General features: G+C 34.4%; 2 non-coding genes across 2 annotated transcripts; both read right to left on the bottom strand.

The window, feature by feature from the left end:
* Positions 1 to 2,559: 2,559 nt before the first annotated feature.
* Positions 2,560 to 2,633, bottom strand: TRNAV-AAC. The gene has a single exon. It is a non-coding gene; the product is annotated as a tRNA-Val (tRNA).
* A 2,457-nt stretch (positions 2,634 to 5,090) lies between these two features.
* Positions 5,091 to 5,164, bottom strand: TRNAV-AAC. The gene has a single exon. It is a non-coding gene; the product is annotated as a tRNA-Val (tRNA).
* Positions 5,165 to 6,297: the final 1,133 nt, after the last annotated feature.

Consider the following 6,297-nt stretch of genomic DNA (forward strand, 5'->3'; position numbering starts at 1 on the left):
GGTCACCATACCGAGTAGCCTTATTATAACCATAGTCTTGGAAATCATAAGCTGAGTAAGTACTTGTATCAAGATATCAAACCAATTTTTCAGAAAGATTTATGAATTTTATACAATACGCACACATGTCATAAAAATCTCACATAATTGTGTAGTGTAAATCACACACAATTTGAGGCAGAACTATAGGTTTAGTTTTTTTTTTTTCCTGGTGAGATAAACTATATAGAAGATTAAACAAGTTAATGCATATAAACAAGCTAGTTGAAATGTAAAACTCTAAAAAATATATTCATATCCGTATGATGTTTTTGGATTACATGAAGAGAAATGAAAACACTAAAGTATGACAAAACTAATATGTGAATCAATTAACATAAGGAAACATAGGAGAAGATTATTGGATGTGGTGAGTTTTAGCATATTGCATTGCAATTTTTTTAAACAAATTAATTAAAGTTAATCCTTTGGATTGAGTGAGTTTTTTTTTAAACAAATAACTTGGGTAACAAGTGGATGGTTCAAATCTTATATAAGACAGATATAAGAGTATGTTAGTTTGACGTTAAATAAAATATAAGATCGTTTATCTCCACAAATTTCTTCCTCTCTTTCCTCCATTCTTCATATCGGCTCAATGAGGGCCGCATATATCGCAAAAACGAGCCCTTTGAGATTCTTCAACTATTTAATCACTTTACAAATAAGTGCCTCAACATTTTGTAATCAAATTTTACCTGAAATCAATTATAATAAGTTAGAACCAGGTTATTTTAGCTTGTTAATTGTATAAATTTAACATAAATTTAAATTTGAAAAGTAAAAAAATCCGATATTGTAGTAAATGAGATTCAAAATTTTCTCCACTTATTTATTATTCCTCTTGTAGACCTCGTGAATTTGGATGCAGATATTGATATATTATCAACCAACATTCATTGTTTCTTTCGTTTTCTTTTTCTTTATATAATTTTCTGAATATTTTATATGGATCAGTTCTTGAGTGTGTGAGAATGAACAAGCACATTGTGCAATATAAAACATTTGTTATTTCATTAAAACAATTTATATAAAATTATCTTCAAAGTTTAAACTTATTTCATAAAAACAAATTATTTTTTTTTTTGAAAAGTGATAATTGTTTCATTCCGATCATCAGGGCAAATTACATAAGGATAGCAGGTAAACGAGCAACAAACTGCGCCGCCATCCCCTTCTGAATAGAAAACCCTAATCTACTAAAAAAAGCCTCGCATCCGAGGGGTCGAAAAGTTGTTGAGGACCACATGCTGAACTCTAGCCAAGAACCGAACCGCCTCCGGCGCCAAGGAGCCTAACATGTCAAACGCTAGGGGGATAAAGGCATGTTGATTATCCTCACAAGCTTTCGCGTGCTTTTCCACCTTCTTTGACTCTGCTTTCAGTGCCGCTTGCCCCTCCACAAACCCATTTTATCGGAACCCGGCTAGGGGGGATACACCCGTGAGATCGATACAAGCATGTTTCCCGCCCTCCCAACCAAAAACTAGCACGTCAGCCGGGCGTAGGTGGACCTCCCTTCCGCCGGGTCTGTAAGAAAATTAACCGGTGCCTCTTTCTTTGCCGAGATCCATGCTCGTCTGAGAATATCCATTAACGCGTCTCGAACAAAGTCATGGCGATACTTAAACCCCGGCAACTCTCTACAGTGTAACACATGCTCTCCGTATTTATCCAGGCATGCTTTACGGCAGACTGGGCAAGTTTCATCATTCAGGAACATGGGGATCATCAGACGGTACTTAAGGATTAAACGGTACTCTACCGCTGACATACGTTGACCCACACCTTCAACAGGAATAACAGTTAAGAAATCCTGAGCGTGAGGCCTCTGTAGGCATTCAAGGACGGCTTTCTGGCTTGAAAGTTATTGGTTAAAGATTGAGTTTCGCTATTATTAAAGTCTAGTCTCGTCTTTGTTTGTAAAACTCAATATTGTTATCACGCAGCCAGTTATTCATTAATTGGATTTGGGGTAAACACATTCGATATGAGTCTCGGGTAAAAGGAGTCGGAGATCACCTAATACGATAACCAACCATTCAAGTTTTGACGTAAAAATATCATTCAAACAAGACTTAGGGGCTGTTTGGTAGTCTCTTAATGACCATTCAGATGTTACCTTTTAATGGTTTAAAACCTCTGAATGAATAAGAGGTAACCTCAAGTCTGAATGGTTAAGAGATAACCTCTCAATGGTAAATCATCACATGTCACATTCTTCTACCTTCTCATTGGTAAAATTCTTAATGGTTCCATTAAAAGGTAGCCTATTAATGACCATTCAGAAGCTACCAAACAGCCCTTTAATAATAATAAACAGGTGAATACGTAATCAGGTTAAATGAATGACCCATTTAACTAAGTGTCCAACTAATTTAAACTTAGTTCGTGTTCAAAGTTTGCATCCTACGAATCTTTGTTCGTGGGCTTACTAAAAGCCCAGTTTCTTTATAATTGCATTACAAGATCATGGGCTTTTCTAGAAGTCCACTAAAGCATAAAAAGAAGAAAAGAAAATGGCTTCGCCCGGGTTCGAACCGGAGACCTTCAGTGTGTTAGACTGACGTGATAACCAACTACACCACGAAACCAGTATGCTTAGCGTCATTAGGTTTTTCTAATCAAACATTCTTTCTCGACACAATAAATGTTTATTTTTTATCACCAAATTTTACATAATATGTTTCTCGTGTTTAATCCCCGCGTTGCGGGGCACAAGGCCGTAAACCATGGTAAGTAGTAAGAAGATGACGATCAAAACCGGGAGAAATTGTAAAATGAAAACGCGAATTTCTACCTTCCAGTGACATAATATGTTGGCAAAAAAATGGTAACTTATACCGTGAGCTGGCGGGAAGTATAAACATTAGAGAAAACTTTAAGTTAAAAACGTTTTATATTAGGTTAAATATTTTACTGTTTTTTATCCATATATTATTTTATATATCTTTACAAAAGAACCAGTTGTTTTTTATCCATGTATTATTTTATATCTTTACAAAAGAAGTTTTAATTTATTTATATATACAAATAGAAGTAATTATGACAATTTCGTATCAGTTGTGCTTACTACGGTCAATCCTAAACATGCCACTTTCTCTTTGATAGAAGCAAAAAGGTTGTACCTTATTTCTGTAACTAAAAAAAAGAAATCAAACGTGCATTAGACTATTAGCCAAAATCTGTCATGTGGATGAAGGGTAGCATTGTCAATTTTCGTCCGGCACTATAAATAACATCCTACATGAAATGTTATATATAGTAATTATAAACATTAAATTTCAAAGATTATCATAATATATTTGCATTAAGATAAATTAAAATACGATAATCTAGTAAAAATATCCGAAGTCATACCGTCGTGCCTACGGACGGGTGGGTTATCGGGTTTTCTCGGAATTGGTGCTGTACTTGGGTTACTCTCGGAGTGCTTCGTTTGGTCCAGTAGATGACCCGAGAGTGCTCGGGATTGATTCTGCTGGCCGTTCAAAAACAAAAAAAAAAAATAATAATAATAATAATAATTGCATGCGAAAAAATCTACCAAGTTCACCAAGTGGCCTGCTGAGATGGTAGTCCAAAAATGATGCATCAACAAAAGAAAAAAAATCATGATAATTTAAAGTTTCTCTTTGGTGTGGTGACTTTCTAAATCCTTCGTGTCCAGAACTAAAATTTTAACAGTTAGTATGCAATTTTGATTTCTAAAATTACGCAAAGTTGTATCAGTGGCGGATTTAGAAAATTATTATAGGCGCAACGTTTAAAAAAAGGGTAACGAAATCGGAAAAACGTCAAATTTTACCAAAAATTACATTACCACCGGAGCGTCAAGGGTAGTGGGGGCTACCTGTTAACAAGCTAGGTCCGTCCTTGAGTTATATCAAGGTAGGCTTTTTTAGTTTCTTCATTGGGCCTTTTAAAGCTTGGGCCAACTTTTGTAATCAAAGCTTGTGGGCCTTGCAGAGTTCCATGTAAAACATTGTTATATCAGTGGGCCTTGCAGATTCTTGTATAATGATAAAGTAAATTTCTTTTTACAGTGTAATTAACGGGTCCATACTGTAAAATCCTAAATTAGAAACGTATGACAGTATGAGATTAGATGTAAATGATAGTTACTTGTACAATCAACACATACGTTGAAACAATGTAGATTTGTTAGGGTCAATAAAGAGTGTACGTAGCATCACGTTAGTATATGTACGGTTAAACGAGTCCACATATGTAACGGATGTGCAAGCAAAGCGTTTTGACACCTAAGGCATGGATGAAAGAAATTTCACGACGTGACTTCACTGATTTTAAATTAAAAGGAAACGATGCGAATATTTATTTTTCAAAGCTATTAAATTTTGAATATAAAACATCCACATCGTTTAACTAGTTTAGCAATTGAGCTGTATCTTATTGATATGTGCTATTCTTTCATTTATAAGAGTGAAAAATATGGTTATGAAATACTGAATATTCTTTCCATCAATGTTAATTTATTTTATTGGTTCGTAGGCTCATAAAAACCCAGTTGTTATAAAGCCTAAAAGTCCATAATAAATCGTTCGTGGGCTTCTAAAAGCCCTAATATAAAACATAAGTTAAAATTTAGAGTTAAATGTCATTTTAGTCCCTGTGGTTTGGACCATTTTGTCAGTTTAGTCCAAATGTTTCATTTTTAACCTGTGGGTCCAAAAAGGTTTCACAGTTGCCATTTTAGTCCACTGGTTTAACTTCATCCATTTTTTCTGTTAACGAGAAGGCCAATTCGGTAATTTTGTATGTAACTCTGTTAACTAAAAGGGCAATTCAGCCATATAAAATGACCGAATTGGTCTTCTCGTTAACATAAAAAATGGGTGGAGTTAATCCAGTGGACTAAAATGGCAATAGTGAAACCTTTTTTGGACCCACAGGTTAAAAATGAAACCTTTTTGGACCCACAGGTTAAAAATGAAACCTTTGGACTAAACTGGCAAAATAGCCCAAACCACAGGGACTAAAATGGCATTTAACTCTAAAATTTAAAAACTAAGAATAAAATAAAAACGTATTGGCTTCGCCCGGGTTCGAACCGGAGACCTTCAGTGTGTTAGACTGACGTGATAACCAACTACACCACGAAACCTTATTGTATTAGGTTTTTAATTTTGTACTGATAAATGCAAAACCTTGTTTTTGAATTCTTGTAAAAAATGATCTTTTTTTTCACCCATTAATCTGACTCTAAACATTAAAGAAAGTTAATTGAGTGGCCTGCTCAGTTGTTCGTCTAATCAAATGATGCAGCACAATTTTTTTTGAGAGCACCTGCATCGCACTAGACTTCGGATGACCACCGTCTCCTTAGTGACTAGGGGTGCTCACTGCTCAGAATTCGTTTCGATTATAAGAATTCGATTCGGAATTCGAATAAAAATTATACATTTTTATTTATGCTCACTGCTCAGAGAGGAACCATACGATCATATCCATCTTCAGTAGACAATAACGGCTATATACTAATTCAGAAGAAAACCCAATAAATCAGGAAAAAAACTCTCCTATAAGAATCGAACCAAGAAACTAATGGTACCTAAGTCTTATCTCACACCAAGATGCCACTAGACTATAATGTGATAGACATTATTTTCAAGATAGTTGTCCATGTAACTATGGGATTAGGGGTTGATATTGTAAAAACATTAGGGCAGCGTTCGTTTCATGGAATGGAATGGAATGGAATTAGGAAGTTTTTCTTTGTAAAATTGATCTTGGTTGGGGGAGAGAGGAATTTGAAATCCCATGAATTTCTTTAATCAATGAAATTTGAGACTATTTCAACATTCCTTAGAAATCCTTCACTTTAATGAAGGAATGGAATGGAATGTTGAAATAGTCACAAATTTCATTGATTAAAGAAATTCATAGGATTTCAAATTCCTCCCTCCCCCAACCAAGATCAATTTTACAAAGAAAAACTTCCTAATTCCATTCCATTCCATTCCATGAAACGAACGCTACCTAGAATATTTTATTTTAAAAGTTTCTTATGTTATTATTTTTATTTTGACCTTGTTAGCTTTATATAGTGAGTTTTTAGAATGCGCGTGTTGTGGCGATAGTGTCAAAACTAACCAAAAATAGACTAAAAATATTTAACAAACATTTAACCATCCATGCATGTCAAGAAGTATTAAGTCATCAAATTTAAACCAAAATACAAAATTTAAACCGAAACATATAATAGTTTGATCGAAATTACACTTGTTAACTGACAAT

Source organism: Helianthus annuus, chromosome 8 (genome assembly GCF_002127325.2).
Source record: "Helianthus annuus cultivar XRQ/B chromosome 8, HanXRQr2.0-SUNRISE, whole genome shotgun sequence".
Classification (NCBI taxonomy): Eukaryota; Viridiplantae; Streptophyta; class Magnoliopsida; order Asterales; family Asteraceae; genus Helianthus; species Helianthus annuus.